This window comes from Nycticebus coucang, chromosome X (genome assembly GCF_027406575.1).
Source record: "Nycticebus coucang isolate mNycCou1 chromosome X, mNycCou1.pri, whole genome shotgun sequence".
Lineage (NCBI taxonomy): Eukaryota > Metazoa > Chordata > Mammalia > Primates > Lorisidae > Nycticebus > Nycticebus coucang.
The window spans coordinates 70,366,021-70,388,892 of record NC_069804.1 but is presented as its reverse complement, the minus strand read 5'-3'; the positions used below and the strand labels follow the sequence as shown (position 1 = coordinate 70,388,892).

Sequence of the window (22,872 nt, the reverse complement as noted above, 5' to 3'; positions counted from 1 at the left end):
AGAGGAAAATTCATCGCTTTAGATGCCTACATTCGAAAAACTGAAAGAGAGCACATCAACAATCTCACAAGAGATCTTATGGAATTGGAAAAAGAAGAACAATCTAAGCCTAAACTCAGTAGAAGAAAAGAAATATCCAAAATCAAATCAGAGATCAATGAAATTGAAAACAAAAGAATCATTCAGAAAATTAATGAAACAAGGAGTTGGTTTTTTCAAAAAATAAATAAAATAGATAAACCATTGGCCAGACTAACGAGGAATAGAAAAGTAAAATCTCTAGTAACCTCAATCAGAAATGATAAAGGGGAAATAACAACTGATCCCACAGAGATACAAGAGATCATCTCTGAATACTACCAGAAACTCTATGCCCAGAAATTTGACAATGTGAAAGAAATGGATCAATATTTGGAATCACACCCTCTCCCTAGACTCAGCCAGGAAGAAATAGAGCTCCTGAACAGACCAATTTCAAGCACTGAGATCAAAGAAACAATAAAAAAGCTTCCAACCAAAAAATGCCCTGGTCCAGATGGCTTCACTCCAGAATTCTATCAAACCTTCAAGGAAGAGCTTATTCCTGTACTGCAGAAATTATTCCAAAAAATTGAGGAAGAAGGAATCTTCCCCAACACATTCTATGAAGCAAACATCACCCTGATACCAAAACCAGGAAAAGACCCAAACAAAAAGGAGAATTTCAGACCAATCTCACTCATGAACATAGACGCAAAAATTCTCAACAAAATCCTAGCCAATAGATTACAGCTTATCATCAAAAAAGTCATTCATCATGATCAAGTAGGCTTCATCCCCGGGATGCAAGGCTGGTTTAACATACGCAAGTCTATAAACGTTATCCACCATATTAACAGAGGCAAAAATAAAGATCACATGATCCTCTCAATAGATGCAGAAAAAGCATTTGATAAAATCCAGCATCCTTTTCTAATTAGAACTCTGAAGAGTATAGGCATAGGTGGCACATTTCTAAAACTGATTGAAGCTATCTATGACAAACCCACAGCCAATATTTTACTGAATGGAGTAAAACTGAAAGCTTTTCCTCTTAGAACTGGAACCAGACAAGGTTGTCCTCTGTCACCTTTACTATTCAACATAGTGCTGGAAGTTCTAGCCAATACAATTAGGCAAGACAAGGAAATAAAGGGAATCCAAATGGGAGCAGAGGAGGTCAAACTCTCCCTCTTTGCTGACGACATGATCTTATACTTAGAGAACCCCAAAGACTCAACCACAAGACTCCTAGAAGTCATCAAAAAATACAGTAATGTTTCAGGATATAAAATCAATGCCCACAAGTCAGTAGCCTTTGTGTACACCAACAACAGTCAAGATGAGAAGCTAATTAAGGACACAACTCCCTTCACCATAGTCTCAAAGAAAATCAAATACCTAGGAATATACCTAACGAAGGAGGTGAAGGACCTCTATAAAGAAAACTATGAAATCCTCAGAAAGGAAATAGCAGAGGATATTAACAAATGGAAGAACATACCATGCTCATGGATGGGAAGAATCAACATTGTTAAAATGTCCATACTTCCCAAAGCAATCTACCTATTCAATGCCATTCCTATCAAAATACCAACATCATACTTTCAAGATTTGGAAAAAATGATTCTGCGTTTTGTATGGAACTGGAAAAAACCCCGTATAGCTAAGGCAGTTCTCTGTAATAAAAATAAAGCTGGGGGCATCAGCATACCAGATTTTAGTCTGTACTACAAAGCCATAGTGCTCAAGACAGCATGGTACTGGCACAAAAACAGAGACATAGACACTTGGAATCGAATGGAAAACCAAGAAATGAAACTAACATCTTACAACCACCTAATCTTTGATAAACCAAACAAGAACATACCTTGGGGGAAAGACTCCCTATTCAATAAATGGTGTTGGGAGAACTGGATGTCTACATGTAAAAGACTGAAACTGGACCCATACCTTTCCCCACTCACAAAAATTGATTCAAGATGGATAAAGGACTTAAACTTAAGGCATGAAACAATAAAAACCCTCCAAGAAAGCATAGGAAAAACACTAGAAGATATTGGCCTGGGGGAAGACTTCATGAAGAAGACTGCCATGGCAATTGCAACAACACCAAAAATAAACAAATGGGACTTCATTAAACTGAAAAGCTTCTGTACAGCTAAGGAGACAATAACCAAAGCAAAGAGACAACCTACACAATGGGAAAGGATATTTGCATTTTTTCAATCAGACAAAAGCTTGATAACTAGGATCTATAGAGAACTCAAATTAATCCACATGAAAAAAGCCAACAATCCCTTATATCAATGGGCAAGAGACATGAATAGAACTTTCTCTAAAGACGACAGACGAATGGCTAACAAACACATGAAAAAATGTTCATCATCTCTATATATTAGAGAAATGCAAATCAAAACAACCCTGAGATATTATCTAACCCCAGTGAGAATGGCCCACATCACAAAATCTCAAAACTGCAGATGCTGGCGTGGATGTGGAGAGAAGGGAACACTTTTACACTGCTGGTGGGACTGCAAACTAGTACAACCTTTCTGGAAGGAAGTATGGAGAATCCTCAAAGCACTCAAGCTAGACCTCCCATTTGATCCTGCAATCCCATTACTGGGCATCTACCCAGAAGGAAAGAAATCCTTTTATCATAAGGACACTTGTACTAGACTGTTTATTGCAGCTCAATTTACAGTCGCCAAAATGTGGAAACAGCCTAAATGCCCACCAACCCAGGAATGGATTAACAAGCTGTGGTATATGTATACCATGGAATACTATTCAGCCATTAAAAAAAATGGAGACTTTACATCCTTCGTATTAACCTGGATGGACGTGGAAGATATTATTCTTAGTAAAGCATCACAAGAATGGAGAAGCATGAATCCTATGTACTCAATTTTGATATGAGGACAATTAATGACAATTATGGTTATGGGGGGGGAAACAGAAAGAGGGAAGGAGGGAGGTGGGTGGGGCCTTGGTGTGTGTCACACTTTATGGGGGCAAGACATGATTGCAAGAGGGACTTTACCTAACAATTGCAATCAGTGTAACCTGGCTTATTGTACCCTCAATGAATCCCCAACAATAAAAAAAAAAAAAAAAAAAAAAAGAAATTGACTTCTTGAACAGACCAATTTCAAGAACTGAGATCGAAGAAACAATAAAACATCACCCCCTCCAAAAAAAAAAAAAGCCCTGTTCTAGATGGCTTTATACCAGAATTGTATCAAACCTTCAAAGAGGAGCATATGCTCAAACTGCAGAAATTATTCCAAAGAATTCAGAAGGAAGGAATCTCTCCCAATACCTTCCATGAAGCAAACCTCATCCTGATACCCAAACCTGGAAAAGACCCAACTAAAAATGAGAATTTCAGACTTATTTCACTAATGAATATAGATGCAAAAATTCTCAATAAAATCCTAGCCAACAGATTACAGCTACACATTAAAAAAAAATTATTTATCACAATCAAGTAGGTTTCATCCCAGGAATGCTAGGCTTGTTTAACATACACAAGTCCATAAACATAATACGCCATATCAACAGAAGCAAAAACAACGACCATATAATCCTCTCAATAGATTCAGAAATGGCATTCAATAAAGTTCAGCACCCTTTTCTAATTAGAACACTTAAGAATTCTCATTTGATCCAGCAATCCCATTACTGGGCATCTGCCCAGAAAGAAAAAAAAAATCCTTTTACCATAAGGACATTTGCACTAGACTATTTATTGCAGCTCAATTTACAATCGCCAAAATGTAGAAACAGCCTAAATACCTACTAACCCAGGAATGGATTAACAAGCTGTATTATATGTATACCATGGAATACAATTCAGCCATTAAAAAGGTAGAGCCTTTACATCATTTGTATTAACCTGGATGGAAGTGGAACACATTATTCTTAGTAAAGCATCACAAGAATGGAGAAGCAAGAATCCTATGATATGAGGACAATTAATGGCCTAATACATATTTATGGGTGGAGGAAGGGGAAAGCAGAGAGAGGGAAGGAGAGAGCGGAGTGGGGGTGACAGTGTGTGACACACCTTTTGGAAGTGGGACACAATTATAAGAGGGAGTTTACCTAAAAATGCAATCAATGTAACCTGGTTTTTTATACACTCAATGAATTCCCAACAATAAAAAAAAAAGAAAAAGAAAAAGAATCTAGGCATAGATGGCACATGTCTTAAGCTGATCAAAGTCATATAAAAAAACCCACAGCTAACATTATACTGAATAAAGTAAAACTGAAAGCTTTCCACTTAGAACTGCAACAAGACTAGGTTGTCCCCTATTGTCACTACTACTCAAATAGTGCTGGAAGTTCTACCAAACATAATCAGGCAAGAGAAGGAAATAAAGGGCATCCATACGGAGGCAGAGGAGGTCAAACCCTCACTCTTTTCTGAAAATATGATCTTAGAGAACCCCAAAGACTAAACCACAAGACTCCTGGAAGTGATTAAAAAAAAAAAATACAGTATTGTCTCAGGATATAAAATCAATGTCTACAAATCAGTAGCCTTTGTATGTGCCAATAACAGCCAAAATGGGAAGCTAATCAAGGACACAATTCCCTTCATAGTAGCTTCAAAAAAACTGAAATAACTAGGAATGTACATAAGAAAAGGGGTGAAAGCGAATGATAAAACCCTATGAAAAGAAATAGAAAAGATATTAACAAATGGAAGAACATACCATGCTCATGGCTGGGAAGAATCACCACTGTGAAAATGTCTACACCACCCAAAGCAATCTACAGATTCATTGTAATCCCCATTAAAATACCATGATCATATTTTCAAGATTTGGAAAAAGTAATTCATTTTCAATGGAACTAGAAGAAACTCCATATAGCCAAGGCAATTATCGGTAATAAAACCAAAGCCGGGAGTATCACCCTCCAAGACTTTCAGCCAGAGTGATCAAAACAGCATGGTATCGCACAAAAAGAGACACTGACATTTGGAAGCGAATGGAAATCCATGAGATGAAACAAACCTCTTACAGCCACCTGATCTTTGATAAACCAAACAAGAACATCCACTGGGGAAAAGAATCCCTACTCAATAAATGCTGCCTGGAGAACTGGATAACCAAATGTAAAAGACTGAAACTGGACCCGTACCCCTCACCACTTAAAAAAATTGATTCAAGATGGATAAAAGATTTAAATCTAAGGCATAAAGCAATAAAAATCCTCGAAGAAACTGTTAGGAAAACACTTGAAGATATTGACCTCAGGAAAGGTTTTATGAAGAAGACTTCTATGGCAATTGAACAACAACAAACATAAACTAAGAGGATTTTTTTTGTGTATGTGTGGTTTTTGGCCGGGGCTGAGTTTGAACCCACCACCCCTGGCATATGGGACAGGTGCCCTACTCCTTGAGCCACAGGCGCCGCCACTAAGAGGATTTAATTAAACTGAATTGCTTCTGTGCATCTACGGAAACAACAACCAAAGCAAAAGACAACTTTCAGAATGGGAAAAGATATTTGCATATTATGAATGGGACAAAGATTTGATAAGTAAGACCTACAGAGTACTCAAATTAATTAACAAAAAGAGACCCAACAGGGCGGCGCCTGTGGCTCAGTGAGTAGGGCGCTGGCCCCATATGCCGAGGGTGGCGGGTTCAAACCCAGCCCCGGCCAAACTGCAACAAAAAAATAGCCAGGCGTTGTGGCGGGCGCCTGTAGTCCCAGCTGCTCGGGAGGCTGAGGCAAGAGAATCGCGTAAGCCCAAGAGTTAGAGGTTGCTGTGAGCCGTGTGATGCCACGGCACTCTACCCGAGGGCGGTACAGTGAGACTCTGTCTCTACAAAAAAAAAAAAAAAAAGAGACCCAACAATCCCATATATCACTAAGCAAGAGGTATAAATAGAACCTTCTCTAAGGAAAACAGACAAATGGCTAACAAACACATGGAAAAATTCTCATCATCCCTAATCATCAGAGCAATTCAAATCAAAAGTACCCTGAGATGTCAACTAACCCCAGTGAGAATGGCCAACATTACAAAGTCTCAAAGCTTCAGATTCTGGCGTGGATGTGGAGAGAAGGGAACACTTTTACACTGCTGGTGAGACTGCAAACTAATACAACCTTTTTGGAAGGAAGTATGGAGAATGTTTGAAGAATGAAAATTAGACCTCCCATTTGATCCTGCAACCCCATAACTAGGTCTCTACCCAAAAGAAAAAAAATCATTTTATCATAAGGACATTTGCACTAGACTGTTTATTGTAGCTCAATTTACAATTACCAAAATGTGGAAACATCCTAAATGCCCACCAACCCAGGAATGGATTAACAAACTGTGGTATATGTATACTATAGAATACTATTCAACCACTAAAAAAGATTTAGACTTTACATCATTTGTATTAACCCAGATTGAAGTGGAACACATTCTTCTTAGCAAAGCATCACAAGAATGGAGAAGCAAGAATCCAATGTATTCAATTCTAATATGAATGCAGTAGATGAGCTAATACAAGTGGGAATAGGGAAATGAGCAAGTAGGGAGAGTAGAGGAGGGAAAGGGATGGGGCATCACAGTGTATGGCACACCTCTTGAGGGTGGGACAAAATTATAAGAGGGACTTCATCTAACAAATGCAATCAGTGTACCCTTATTCTCTGTACTCTCAATGAATCCCACATAATAAAAAATAAAATTAAATAAAATATGGCCAATCTGAACAAGAGAAAAGACTTGAAAAAATAAAAAGAACAGGGCCCCAGGGATCTGTGGGACAATAGCAAACAATCATATATTTCTCTGTTTCATCAGAGTCCCATAAGGAATTGAAAAAAAAAATGGGCTTGAAAAACTATTTAAAGTAGAAGAAACAAATAAACCAAAACCAAATGATAAAAAGGAAAAAGGCAATATCAGCAAGATGATGGAAGTGAAAGCCCAAATATCTTTACTCCCCCATTTAGAGACAGGAATTCAACACTAATACATAGACCAATTACCTTGAAGAGAAATCCAGAAACCGGTTAACAGGCTGCTGAATTCCAGGTAATCTAAAAACCAAACATATTGAAGCTAATAGGAAAATTCATAGTACTCACTGGCCATGATTTCTCTGCCCAAATTGGCACAGCATGATCTGAAGAAAACTCCAAACTTTTGGCTTCTCCCTGGTGAGGGAAAGAAAAGGCTGAAACATACATCTAACATTTAGTCTCCTGTGGGGCTGAAGGAACTGGTTTTTATTTTGACTATATCTGAGCACTCACAGTTAAAGGTGGCAGACTGAAAGACACTAGAACAAGGACAAAAGTTTGGATTAGTACAGACACACTCACAATAGTCCCTCCCCTCAGCTCAGCATGGAAGAAAAGGGTGAAAACTCACTACTCTCAGCTTCTTTCTGTGCAGGAAAAGAGTTGAAGTGTGCATCCAACATTCTGGCTTTTCAAGGAGCTGCCTGAGGGCACTTCTTGTTTTACCTATCTCAGACGGATAACAATCCCTGGAATACTCTGTCAATTAAAACAAAAGAGATAAAGTCTCTACCTTTTTAAGGCTGCATAATATTCCATGGTGTACATGTACCACAATTTATTAATCCATTTGTGGTTCTATGGGCACTTGGGCTTCTTCCATGACTTAGCAATTATGAATTGGGCTGCAATAAACATTTTGGTGCAAATATCATTGTTATAAAGTGACTTTTTGTCTTCTGGATATATACCTAGGAAGAATTGCAGGATTGAATGGCAGGTCTATTTTTAGATCCCCAAGTGATCTCTAAACTTCTTTTCAAAAGGAATGTATTAGTTTGCATTCCACCAGCAGTGCAGAAGTGCTCCCTTTTCTCCACATCCACACCAACATCTATAGTTTTGGGATTTTGTGATGCTGTGGACTAATCTTACTGGATTCAGATGATATCTCATAGTAGTTTTTATTTGCATTTCTCTGATGATTAAGGATGATGAGCATTTTTTCATGTGTCTGTAGGCCATTTGCCTGTCTTCTTCACAGAAGTTTCTATTCAAATCTCTTGCCCATAATGAGATGGGATCACTTGTTCTTTTCTTGTTAATACGTTTTGAGTTCTCTATGGATTCTGGTTATCAAACTTTTGTCAAGACATAACATACAAATATCTTCTTCCATTCTGAGGGCTGTCTGCTTGCTTTAAGTACTGTGTTCTTGGCTGTGCAGAAGCTTTTTACTTTGATTATTTTGATCAGGTCCCAATAATGTATTTTTGGTGTTGCTTCAATTGCCCAGGGAATTCTCATCATAAAATATTCTCCCAGGCCAGTTTCTTCAAGTGTTTTCCCTGCACTCTCCCCTAGCATTTTTATAGTTTCATGTCTTAAGTTTAAATCTTTTGTCCAGTGAGAATCTATTTTGTTAAAGGTGAAAGGTGCAGGTACAGTTCAGTCTTGTACAGGTTGCCAACCAGTTCCCCCAGCACCATTTGTTAAATAGGGAATCTTTCCCCCACTTAATGTTTTTGACAGGCTTATCAAAGATCACATGATGATAAGTAGCTGTAGTCATCTCTTGGTTCTCTATTCTGTTCCACATAGAGTAGCTGGGTTAATCTCTTGGTTCTACCTCTCTGTTTTTGTGAAAGTACCATGTTGTTTTGATCACTATAGATTTATAGTATAGTCTGAAGTCTAGTAGCATGATTCCTCCTGATTTGTTTGTATTTCTTTACCTCTTTTATGTTTACATGGATGGAATTGCATCATATTCTTCTTCTTTATTCCATAAAAAGTATCCAATGTACTCAGCTCTACTATGAAACTAATATATAATCACCCACACTTCCATATAAAAGCTATAACCTAACTGCAGCCCAAGATGAAGGGTAAAGAGGAGGGGGAGGGGAGAAGGGGGAAGATGGGTGGAAAGAGGATAATTGGTTGGACCACACGTATGGTGCTTTTTACAAGGGTACATGTCAAATCTACTAAGTGTAGATTATAAATGTCAACACAATAATTAAGAAAGTGTGGAGGGGAGAGACAAGATGGCAGACTGAAGCCAGCTTTCAACAGAGGCTCCCATCCAGAAGGAGAGTTAAGGGACAGGAATTTAGTAAGTATCCTGGTGGATTTAAGCTGCACCAAGAGAGAAGGTTGAAGAACGCACATCAACACCGCTGAGGCAAGCTGTGCTCACAAGGATGCAAACAAAAGGTACAAAATCCACCACCAAGCGGACGGGAGTCCCCCTCCCCCATGAGACCGGCTCAAGAGCCCCACAATTAAACAAACGGGCAGAAATTAAAGGCCCTCCCACTACACTCCACAGGAGAGACCTTCTAAAAACTGGACCTACCTCCCTTACTAGGGTGCCATGGCGTTTTCCTGCCAGGCATAAAACTTTAAAAATCCTTTGCCGGCAACCCTGAACCCCCAACACTCCCCTCCCACTCACTGAGGTCTGGAGGCCTGTCCCCCAGGAGTTCGGATTCTTGGGTGATTTCTCAAGGGGAGTGGACAGTCCCCGAGCTGCAACTGGTCAGTGCTGACTCTGAGGCACGCGAGTGAGGAGAGGGCACCCGGCTAAGGGGGAGTCACACCTCAGGCCACTTCCCTGCGGGGCGGTGCAGCAGCCCTCCCCGTGCATCAATATGGCCAGGCATAAAACTGAATGAAACTCTAGATTCCTCCCCACTCTCACTTGGGGTCTGGCCTGTCCCAAAGGAGTTAAGATCCTTGGGTGATTTCTCGAGGGGAGTGCACAGTGCCCAAGCCGTAACTGGTCAGCACTGACTCTGAGACACACAAATGAGGAGAGGGCCCTCGGCTGAGGGGGAGTCACGCCTTGGCGGCACTTCCCTGCGGTGCAGTGCAGCAGCCCTCCTCGAGGAACAATACGGCCGGGGATAAAACTGAATGAAGCTCTAGCTTCCCTGCTGAGTTCTCAGCACTCCCCCCCACTCTACCTCGGGGTCTGGGGGCCTGTCCCCCAGGAGTTCGGATCCTTGGGTGATTTCTCGAGGGGAGTGCACAGTGCCCAAGCCGCGATTGGTCAGCGCTGACTCTGAGATGCAAGTGAGGAGAGGGCACTCAGCTCAGGGGAGTCACACCTTGGCGGCACTTCCCTGCGGTGCGGTGCGGTGCAGCAGCCCTCCCCGGGCAACAATAAAGCCAGGCATAAAACAGAATGAAACTCTAGCTTCCCCCCACTCTCACTCGGGGGTCTGGGGGCCTCCCTCCAGGAGTCCGGATTCTTGGGAGATCTCTCGAGGGGTGTGGACAGAGCATAAACTGCCTCCGCTCAGTGCTGACTCTGGGGCATAAGACAGGGGAGAAAAGGGTCGGCTGGGTGCCCACACCAGAGCGACAGTTTCTGGAGGCAAATCAACAGCTCTTTTTTCTTTAACAGCAAAATGGCTCACTTCTGGATATTCTGAAGCCACACCCCCTGTCTCCCTGGGCAACCAGAGGAGGCCACCAGTGAGCAAAGGATTTGCCTGACACTGCTCACAAACCCAGGAAGCTTCCAGGCCAGGGCCGACTCAGACAGGTAATCGGACACAAACCTCCAGCAGCAAAGACGTTTGAACACAGAACAGCCCATCTTCTGTAGGCGATCTTAGCAGAAACAGAGACAGAACCCTGCAAAGTTGTTTGTTCTGTTCTGCTCTGTTCTGTTAGCAAAATCAATCAGGGATGGGGCTAAGCCTGAGTGAACACCTCCCTCCCACCACCAGCATCAACCACACAAAGATGTCATGACCCATCTCCTCCTGCTAGATAGCGACAGACTGCAGGGACCTGGAAAACTTCCTTGCAATTCAGGCAGGTGCAAACACCTGGAGAATATGTTCACTACAGGCAACTGGATTAGCCATCTGCAGAGATCCCAGTGACAGGGTCTGACGGAGGGGCAAAGTGGGGAAGGAGACATCAACCTTCCCAGACTGATCTATTTGCTAGGTGGCTCCTCCTGACTCCACGCAGCACTGGAGTAAGCCATATCAGAGGAGTCACCAGACCCCTGTAATTCAGTTCACAGAGACCTCTTGAAGTCTCCCACCTGAGACAGGTGCCGATTGAGACAACCGATTTGGACCTTTTGAACTGAACTAACAGACTGAGGAATTTTCAGGCGGTGCACTGGGTAAGCGGTTGTAGGAAGGTTTGATTTTCCTTTTCCTTTTCAAATTGGTGCCAGAGGTGGGCAGGCAGGGTGACTTAATTGCTGGTTTTTCCACACAGCTGAGACTTCAAGCCAGAGTAAATGTTACAATAGGATCAAACAGAAACCAACTGAAAACAAGACAGAACCACTTGGCCCCATCACACAAGACAGGCCCCAGTTTCTCAGGCCACAACAGTGTACGGGCCCTAAATAAAGCCCCAGGGGAAAAAATCAAAGGGAGAAAAATAACCATGGGGCGGAATCAGCGGAAACGCTCTGGTAACATGAATAACCAGAATAGATCAACACCCCCAAGAAAGATACAGGAGATGAGATTGAAGATCCCATTCATAAACAACTGGCTGAGATGTCAGAAATCGAATTCAGAATTTGGATTACAGACAAGATTAATAAAATGGAATTAGGAATTCGAGGAGAAATTCAAAAGTTGTCTCAAGAATTTAACGAATTTAAAGACAAAACCACGAAAGACTTAGACACACTGAAGCAAGAATTTACAGCCCTCAAAGATATGAAAAATACACTAGAATCCCTCAGCAACAGAATGGAGCAAGCAGAAGAAAGGATTTCTGACACTGAAGATAAAGTCTTCGAACGCTCCCAATCTCTAAAAGAGGAAGAGAAATGGAGAGCAAAAATGGATCACTCACTCAGAGAACTCTCGGATAATTCAAAAAAAGCAATATACGAATTATTGGGATTTCTGAGAAAAGCAATATACGAATAATTGGGATTTCGGAGAATGATGAAGTGGCCTCGATGGGCACAGAGGCCCTTCTGCATGAAATTATGAAAGAAAATTTTCCAGACATGCCTAGAGAATCTGAAATTCAGATAGCAGACAGCTTCAGAACCCCAGCATGATTCAACCTCAATGAGTCATCCCCCAGGCATATCATAATTAGCTTCACTAAAGTTAATACGAAAGAGAAGATTCTCAAAGCAGCCCGGCAAAAGAAAACCATTACATACAAAGGAAAGAATATTAGAATAACTGAAGATCTCTCTGCTGAAACTTTTCAAGCCAGAAGAGGGTGGTCATCGACTTTTAATCTTCTAAAGCAAAATAACGTTCAACCAAGGATCTTGTATCAAGCTACACTGAGTTTCATTTATGATGGAGAAATTAAATAATTCAATGACATTCATATGTTGAAAAAATTTACCATAAGTATACCAGCTCTTCAGGATATTCTCAGACCTATCCTTCACAATGACCAACCCAATCCTATACCACAAAAGTAAACTCACTCAGAAACTTCGGATCAAACTCCAACTTCCACACTGGCAAAGGATTAAAAATGTCCACTGGACCTTTGAAAAAGTCGATACCCAAAATTCCACCAGACTTATCAATACTCTCCATTAATGTGAATGGCTTAAACTGTTCTCTACAGAGGCATAGGTTAGCTGACTGGATACAAAAACTCAAGCCAGATATTTGTTGCATACAACAGTCACATCTTAACCTAAAAGACAAATAAAGACTCAGGGTGAAAAGATGGTCATTCATATTTCAGGCAAATGGGAATCAGAAAAAAGCAGCAGTTGCAATTTTATTTCCAGATACAGTAGGTTTTAAACCATCAAAAGTAAGGAAGGACAAAAATGGTCACTTCATATTTGTTAAGGGTAATACTCAATATGATGAGATCTCAATTATTAATATCTATGCACCCAAGCAGAATACACCTCAATTTATAAGAGAAACTCTAACAGACATGAGTAACTTGATTTCCTCCAGCTCCATAATCGTCGGAGATTTCAACACTCCTTTGGCAGTGTTGGATCGATCCTCCAGCAAGAAGTTGAGCAAACAAATCTTAGATTTAAACCTAACCATCCAATATTTAGATTTAGCAGACATCTACAGAACATTTCATCCCAACAAAACTGAATACACATACTTCTCATCAGCCCACGGAACTTACTCCAAAATTGACCACATTTTAGGTCACAAGTCTAACCTCAGTAAATGTAAAGGAATAAAAATAATTCCTTGCATCTTCTCCGACCATCATGAAATAAAACTTGAATTGAGTAACAACAGGAATCTGCATACTCATAAAAAAACATGCAAGTTAAATAAACTTATGCTCAATGATAGCTGGGTCAGAGGTGAGATTAAGAAAGAAATCAACAATTTTTTGGAAGAAAAGGACAATGAAGACACAAACTATCAGAACCTCTGGGACACCGCAAAGGCAGTTCTAAGAGGGAAATTTATAGCACTGCAAGCCTTCCTCAAGAGAATGGAAAGAGAGGAAGTTAACGACTTAATGGGACATCTCAAGCAACTGGAAAAGGAAGAACATTCCAACCCCAAACCCAGTAGAAAAAAATAAATAACTAAAATTAGAGCAGAATTAAATGAAATTGAAAACAAAAGAATAATACAACAGATCAATAAACCAAAAAGCTGGATTTTTGAAAAGATCAATAAAATAGATAAACCTCTGGCAAACCTAATCAGAAAAAAAAGAGTAAAATCTCTAACATCATCCATCACAAACAACAAAGACAAAATAACAACAGACTTGTCAGAAATCCAACAAATCCTTAATGAATATTACAAGAAACTTTATTCTCAGAAATATGAAAATCTGAAGGAAATTCACTGATACTTGGAAGCAAGCCACCATCCAAAACTTAGCCAGAATCAAGTGGAAATGCTGCACAGACCCATATCAAGTTCAGAAATAGCATCAACTATACAAAACCTCCCTAAAAAGAAAAGCCCGGGAAAAGATGGTTTCACGTCAGAATTCTACCAAACCTTTAAAGAGGAATTAGAACCAATATTACGCAAACTGTTCCAAAATGTAGAAAAAGAAGGAAGACTACCCAACACGTTCTATAAAGCAAACATCACCCTGATCCCAAAACCAGGAAAAGACCCAAAAAGAAAAGAAAATTATAGACCAATATCACTAATGAATATAGATGCAAAATATTCAACAAGATCCTAACAAACAGAATCCAGCAACACATCAAACAAATTATACATCATGACCAAGTTGGTATTATCCCAGGGTGTCAAGGCTGGTTAAATATACGTAATTCTATAAATGTAATTCAGCACATAAACAAACTAAAAAAACAAAGAGCATATGATTCTCTCGATCAATACAGAAAAAGCTTTTGATAATATCCAGCATCCCTTCATGATCAGAACACTCAAGAAAATTGGTCTAGAAGGGACTTTTCTTAAACTGATAGAGGCCATCTACAGCAAACCCACAGCCAATATCATATTGAATGGAGTTAAATTGGAATGATTTCCACTCAGATCAAGAACCAGACAAGGCTGCCCATTGTCTCCATTGCTTTTCAACATTGAAATGGAAGTTTTAGCCACAGCAATTAGGGAAGAAAAGGTGATCAAGGGTATCCATATAGGGTCAGAAGAGATCAAACTTTCGCTCTTTAAAGATGATATGATTGTGTATCTGGAAAACACTAGGGACTCTACTACAAAACTCCTAGAAGTGATCAAGGAATACAGCAGCGTCTCAGGTTACAAAATCAACATCCACAAATCTGTAGCCTTTATATACGCCAACAACAGTCAAGTTGAAAAAGCACTTAAGGACTCTATCCCATTCACAGTAGTGCCAAAGAAGATGAAATATTTGGGAATTTACCTAAGAAAAGATGTGAAAGATCTCTATAAGGAGAACTATGAAACTCTAAGAAAAGAAATAGCTGAAAATGTTAACAAATGGAAAAACATACCACGCTCATGGCTGGGAAGAATCAACATTATTAAAATGTCCACACTACCCAAAGCAATATATAATTTCAAAGCAATCCCCATTAAAGCTCCACTGTCATATTTTAAAGATCTTGAAAAAACAATACTTCGTTTTATATGGAATCAGAAAAAAACTCAAATAGCCAAGACATTACTCAGAAATAAAAACAAAACAGGAGGAATCACACTACCAGACCTCAGACTTTACTACAAATCAATCGTGATCAAAACAGCATGGTATTGGCACAAAAACAGAGAAGTAGATATCTGGAACGGAATAGAGAACCAAGAGATGAATCCTGCTACTTACCGCAATTTGATCTTTGACAAGCCAATTAAAAACATTCAGTGGGGAAAAGGTTCCCTATTCAACAAATGGTACTGGGTGAACTGGCTGGCAACCTGCAGAAGACTGAAATTGGACCCACACCTTTCACCATTAACTAAGATAGACTCTCACTGGATTAAAGATTTAAACTTAAGACATGAAACTATAAAAATACTAGAGGAGAGTGCAGGGAAAACCATTGAAGAAATTGGTCTGCGCGAGTATTTTGTGAGGAGGACCCCCGGGGCAATTGAAGCAGCTTCAAAAATACACTACTGGGTCTTGATCAAACTAAAAAGCCTCTGCACAGCAAACACAGTAAGTAAAGCAAGCAAACAGCCCTCAGAATGGGAGAAGATATTTGCAGGTTATATCTCTGACAAAGATTTAATAACCAGGATCCACGGAGAACTCAAACGCATCAGAAAGAAAAAAACAAGGGATCCCATCGCAGGCTGGGCAAGGGATTTGAAGACAAACTTCTCTGAACAAGACAGGCACATGGCCTTCAGACATATGAAAAAATGCTCATCATCTTTAATCATCAGAGAAATGCAAATCAAAACTACTTTGAGATATCATCTAACTCCAGTGAGACTAGCCTATAGTACAAAATCTCAAGACCAGAGATGTTGGCATAGATGTGGAGAAAAGGGAACACTTCTGCACTGCTGGTGGGAATGCAAATTAATACATTCCTTTTGGTAAGATATATGGAGAACACTCAGAGATCTAAAACTAGATCTGCCATTCAATCCTGTAATTCCTCTGCTGTGCATATACCCAGAAGACCAAAAATCACAACATAACAAAGATATTTGTACCAGAATGTTTATTGCAGCCCAATTCATAATTGCTAAGTCATGGAAAAAGCCCAAGTGCCCATCGATCCATGAATGGATTAATAAATTGTGGTATATGTACACCATGGAATATTATATAAGCAGCTTTAAAGAAAGATGGAGACTTTACCTCTTCCATGTTTAAATGGATGGAGCTGGAACATATTCTTCTTAGTAAATATCTCAAGAATGGAAGAAAAAGTACCCAATGTACTCAGCCCTACTATGAAACTAATTTGGGGCTCTCACATGAAAGCTATAACCCAGTTACAACCTAAAAATAGGGGGAAGTGGGAACAGGAGGGGAGGGAGGGGTGTGGCGGTTAGAGGGAGGAGGATTGGTGGGATCATGCCTGTGGTGTATCTTACAGGGTTATTTGCGAAACTTGGTAAATGTATAATGTAAATATTTTGGCACACACTGAGATAATGCCAGGAAGGCTATGTTAGCCATTGTGATGAAAATGTGTCAAATGGTCTTTGAAGCAAGTGTATGATGTCCCATGATCATATCAATGTATACAGTTATGATTTAATAAAAAAATAAAACAAAAAAAAGGAAGTGTGGTGAAGGCTACGTTAACCAGTTTGTTGTATTTCAAATTGTATATAAAACCAGCACAGTGTACCCCATAAATGCATTAATGTACACAACTATGATTTAATAAAAAGAAAAGAAATAAGAGTTCAAAAAGGAGAAGGAATAACGTAAAATGTCCAACTATTAGAAGGTTTGTTCATGTATTTTTCTTAAGTGGATAAAGGCATCAAATTCCCCCCACAGAAAAATCTGGGTGACCTATAGCTGCTTTACAAAACACACAGTAGAGCAGACAGAAGTTAATACAGCTGAATGGCTGAGGGAAGAAAGAAATGTGGATGGTATATCCAATGTTCTAACTTTGGGGGAACTGTATATAAGGGATTAGTTCTTGTATTAGGACATTCAAACACTGATAAGGCCCAGCACACTCTAGAAGAATGAGGAACATCAAGAAGTAAAGGGAAATGGGCAGCCTACATCAGCTCCAGATAACTTGTAGTGTGCTAGACAAACACTAGAGAGAGAAAATCATGAATTTCTGGAAAAAAGGAACCAGCCAATGACTCTAATTGGGAATTACATACACAAGTCCACAGAGGAAGAGTTCACAGAAAAGATATGAGGGGCACCAGAAACTCAAACTAAGTTGACAGGTGAAGGTGTTTGCTTGTACAAAGCCAGTCCATAAATATTTGGAGAGGTGAAAATTTTATCAGATGCATGGATCCCAACACAAAGGTACAAGGCACATGATGGAACAAGGAAACACGATGCAAACAAAGCAATATAAATGTAAATAAATATAAATATAAATATAAATGTAAATGTAAATATAAACTGACCCTTTAGTAAACAAGATACATGAATTATCTAAAAAAAGAATTCAAAATAACCATCATAAAGATGCTCAACAAGCTCAAAAAAAAATAATGAACAAAATGAGAATATCAACAAATCAATAAAAATCATAATAAAGAACCAAAAAGAGAAATTGAGCAAAAGAATGCAAAAACTAGGGCGGTGCCTGTGGCTCAGTCGGTAAGGCGCCGGCCCCATATACCGAGGGTGGTGGGTTCAAACCCGGCCCCGGCTGAACTGCAACCAAAAAATAGCCAGGAGTTGTGGCGGGCACCTGTGGTCCCAGCTACTTGGGAGGCTGAGGCAGGAGAATCGCTGAAACCCAGGAGTGGGAGGTTGCTGTGAGCTGTGTGATGCCACGGCACTCTACAGAGGGCTATAAAGTGAGCCTCTGTCTCTACAAAAAAAAAAAAAAAAAAAAAAAAGAATGCAAAAACTAAACTCAAAATTTATTTTGTTTTTATTTAATTTTTAATTAAAATCATAACTACATACATTTGTGGGATACAATGTGATGATTTCATATACAATGTAGAATGCTTAAATTAAACTGATTAATATAGCTATCACATCACTTACTTCTTTGTTGTCATTTTTGTAAGACATTTAAAATTTTTCTTAGTTATTTTGAAATATAACTTTGCATTGTGCACATTAGGTGAGATGCCAACAAATTCCCTTCCTTCTCCCACCAATCACATTTCCCCCTTCTCCTCCACTCTCACTCCTATACCATCCCCCTTGCTAGACTATATTTGTGTTTTATCATTCGTATATGTGTGTTAACTATTTTTTCTCAGAATTATCAATTTTATATTTACCTTTCTAGCTCTTTTTTTATTTTTATTAAATCATAGCTGTGTACATTAATATGATCATGGGGCACCATATACTTGGTTCATAGATCGTTTGACACATTTTCATCACACTAGTTAACATAGCTTTCATAGCATTTTCTTAGTTATTTTGCTAAGACCTTTACATTCCACATTTACTAGAATTCACATATACCCTTGTAAGATGCACCGCAGGTGTAATCCCATTAAACCCCTCCCTCCACCTACCTCCCCCCTCCCTCCCCTCCCTTTCCACCTTCTCCCTATCCTTAGGTTGTAACTGCGTTATAGCTTTCATGTGAAGGTCCTACATTAGTTTCATAATAAGGGTGAGTATATTGGTTACTTTTTCTTCCATTCTTGACACACTTTACTAAGAACAATATGTTAGAGCTTTATCCATGTAAACATGAAAGAGGTAAAGTCTCCATCTTTTTAAAAGGCTGCATAGTATTCCATGGTGTACATATACCACAATTTATTAATCCATTCATGGATCGATGGGCACTTGGGCTTTTTAAATGACTTAGCAATTATGAATTGGGCTGCAATAAACATTCTGGTACAAATATCTTTGTTATGGTGTGATTTTTGGTCTTCTGGGTATATGCCCAGTACAGGGATTACAGGATTGAATGGCAGATCTATTTTTAGATCTCTAAGTGTTCTCCATATCTCTTTCCAAAAGGAATGTATTAATTTGCATTCCCACCAGCAGTGCAAAAGTGTTCCCTTTTCTCCACATCCACGCCAACATCTCTGGTCTTGGGATTTTGTGATATAGGCTAGTCTCACTGGAGTTAGATGATATCTCAAAGTAGTTTTGATTTGCATTTCTCTGATGATTAAAGATGATGAGCATTTTTTCACATGTCTGAAGGCCGTGCGCCTGTCTTCAGAGAAGTTTCTCTTCAAGTCCCTTGCCCAGCCTGCGATGGGATCCCTTGTTCTTTTCTTACCAATGCGTTTGAGTTCTCTGTGGGTTCTGGTTATTAAACCTTTGTCGGAGACATAACCTGCAAATATCTTCTCCCATTCTGAGGGCTGTTTGCTTCCTCTACTTACTGTGTTCTTGGCTGTGCAGAAGCTTTTTAGTTTGATCAAGTCCCAGTAGTGTATGTTAGAAGCAGCTTCAATTGCCCAGGGGGTCCTTCTCATAAAAAACTCGCCCAACCCAATTTCTTCAAGGGTTTTCCCTGCACTCTCTTCTAGTATTTTTATAGTTTGATGTATTAGGTTTAAATCTTCAATCCAGTGAGAGTCTATCTTAGTTAATAGTGAGAGGTGTGGGTCCAGTTTCAGTCTTCTACAGGTTGCCAGCCAGTTCACCCAGCACCATTTGTTAAATAGGGAATCTTTTCCCCACTGAATGTTTTTAATTGGCTTGTCAAAGATTTAATAACGGTAATTAGCTGGATTCATCTCTTGGTTCTCTATTCTGTTCCAGACATCTACTTCTCTGGTTTTGTGCCAATACCATGCTGTTTTGATCACTATCAATTTGTAGTATAGTCTGAGGTCTGCGAGCGTGATTCCTCCTGCTTTGTTTTTATTTTTGAGTAATGTCTTGGCTATTCAAGGTTTTTTCTGATTCCATATAAAACGAAGTATTGTTTTTTCAAGATCTTTAAACTATGACAGTGGAGCTTTAATGGGGATTGCATTGAAATTACACATTTCTTTGGGTAGTATGGACATTTTAACAATGTTGATTCTTCCTAACCATGAGCATGGTATGTTTTTCCATTTGTTACATTCTCAGCTATCTCTTTTCTTAGAGTTTCATAGTTCTCTTTATATAGATCTTTCAAGTCCTTTGTTAGATAAACTCCCAAGTATTTCATCTTCTTTGGCACTACTGTGAATGGGATAGAGTCCTTAACTGTTTTTTCAACTTGACTTTTTTGGTATATATAAAGGCTACCGATTTATGGATGTTGATTTTGTAACCTGAGACACTGCTGTATTCCTTGATCACTTCTAAGAGTTTTGTAGTAGAGTCCCTAGTATTTTCCAGATATACAATCATATCATCTGCAAAGAGCGAAAGTTTGATCTCTTCTGACCCTATGTGGATACCCTTGATCGCCTTTTCTTCCCTAATTGCGGTGGCTAAAACTTCCATTATAATGTTAAAGAGCATTGGAGACAATGGACAGCCTTGTCTGGTTCCTGATCTGAGTGGAAATGATTCCAATTTAACTCCATTCAATATGATATTGGCTGTGGGTTTGCTGTAGATGGCCTCTATCAGTTTAAGAAATGTCCCTTCTATACCAATTTTCTTAAGTGTTCTGATCATGAAGTGGTATTGGATGTTATCAAAAGCTTTTTCTGTATCGATTGAGAGAATCATATGGTCTTTGTTTTTTAACTTTTTTATGTGCTGAATTACATTTATACATTTATGTATATTGAACCAGCCTTGAGATCCTGGGATAAAACTGACTTGGTCATGATGTATGATTTGTTTGATATGTTCCTGGATTCTGTTTGTTAGAATCTTGTTGAATATTTTTGCATCTATATTCATTAGTGACGTGGTCTATAATTTTCTTTTCTTGTTGGGTCTTTTCCTGGTTTGGGGATCAGGGTGATGTTTGCTTCATAGAACTTGTTGGGTAGTCTTCCTTCTTTTTCTACCTTTTGGAACAGGTTGAGTAATATAGGTACTAATTCCTCTTTAATGGTCTGGTAGAATTCTGACATAAAACCATCTGGTCCCGGACTTTTCTTTTTGGGGAGATTTTGTATGGTTGATGTTTCTTTTGAACTTGATATGGGCCTGTTCAACATTTCCACTTGACTTGGTTAAGTCTTGGAAGGTGATGTGCTTCCAAGTAACAGTCAATTTCCTTCAGATTTTTGTATTTCTGAGAGTAAAGTTTCTTGTAATATTCATTAAGGTTTTTTGATTTCTGAGGAGTCTGTTGTTATTTCGTCTTTGTTATTTCTGATTGATGAGATCAGACATTTTACTCTTTTTTTTCCTGATTAGGTTGGCCAAAGGTTTATCTATTTTGTGGACCTTTTCAAAAAACAAGCTTTTTGATTTATTGTTCTGTTGTATTATTCTTTTGTTTTTAATTTCATTTAGTTCTACTCTAATTTTGGTTATTTCTTTTCTTCTACTGGATTTGGGGTTGGAGTGTTCTTCCATTTCCAGTCTCTTGAGATGTCCCATTAAGTTTCTTACTTCCTCTCTTTCCGTTCTCCTGAGGAAGGCTTGCTGTGCTATAAATTTCTCTCTTACAACTGCCTTTGCGGTGTCCCAGAGGTTCTGATAGTTCGTGTCTTCATTGTTGTTTTGTTCTAGAAATTTGGCAATTTCCTTCTTGATCTCATCTCTGACCCAGCTATCATTCAACATAAGGTTATTTAACTTCCATGTTTTTGTATGTGTATGCAGATTCCTGTTGTTACTCATCTCAAGTTTATCCCATGATGGTCTGAGAAGATGCATGGAATAATTTCTATTCCTTTAAATTTACTGAGGTTAGACTTGTGACCTAAGATGTGATCGATTCTGGAGTAAGTTCCGTGGGCTGATGAGAAGTATGTGTATTCAGTTTTGTTGGGATGAAATGTTCTGTAGATGTCTGCTAAATCTAAATGCTGGATGGTTAGATTTAAATCTAGAATTTCTTTACTCAGCTTTTTGTTGGAGGATCGATCCATCACTGCTAAACGAGTGCTAAAATCTCCGACTATTATAGAGTTGGAGGAAATCAAGTTGCTCATGTCTGTTAGAGTTTCTCTTATAAATTGAGGTGCATTCTGGTTGGTTGCATAAATATTAATAATTGAAATCACATCAAATTGAGTTTTACCCTTAAGAAATATGAAGTGACCATTTTTGTCCTTCCTTACTTTTGTTGGTTTAAGGCCTATTGTGTCCGCAAATAAAATTGCAACTCCTGCTTTTTTCTGGATACCATTTGCCTGAAATATGGATGACCATCCTTTCACCCTGAGTCTGTATTTGTCTTTTAAGTTAAGATGTGCCTCTTGTATGCAACAAATGTCTGGCCTGAGTTTTTGTATCCAGTCAGCTAACCTATGTCTTCTTAGAGGGCAGTTTAAGCCATTCACATTAATGGAGAGCATTGACAAGTTTGGTGAAATTTGGGGTATTGAGTTTTTTGAAAGTCCAGTGGGCATTTTTAATCCTTTTGCCATTGTGGAAGTTTGATCAGAAATTTCTGAGTGAGTTTACTTTTGTAGTAGAGGATTGGGTTGGTTATTATGGAGGATAGGTCTGAGAATATCCTGAAGAGCTGGTTTCATTATGGCAAATTTCTTTAGCATATGTATGTCATTAAAGTATTTAATTTCTCCGTCATTTATGAAACTCAGTTTAGCTGGGTACAAGATCTGGGGTTGAAAGTTATTTGGCTTGAGGAGATTAAACGTTGATGACTACCCTCTTCTGGCTTGATAAGTTTCAGCAGAGAGATCTGCAGTCATTCTAATGTTCTTCCCTTTGACGGTAATAGATTTCTTTCACC

At 39.0% G+C, this 22,872-nt stretch overlaps 1 protein-coding gene across 1 annotated transcript in view; it reads right to left on the bottom strand.

Moving 5' to 3' along the window:
* The window catches only part of ZC3H12B (zinc finger CCCH-type containing 12B), a 581,279-nt gene that overhangs the window by 530,618 nt on the left and 27,789 nt on the right, over positions 1-22,872 (bottom strand). Inside the window, exon 3 of the mRNA XM_053580125.1 lies at positions 7,134-7,202. The gene's annotated coding sequence lies outside the window, so the exon portion shown is untranslated. The remainder of the gene's footprint in view (positions 1-7,133; positions 7,203-22,872) is intronic.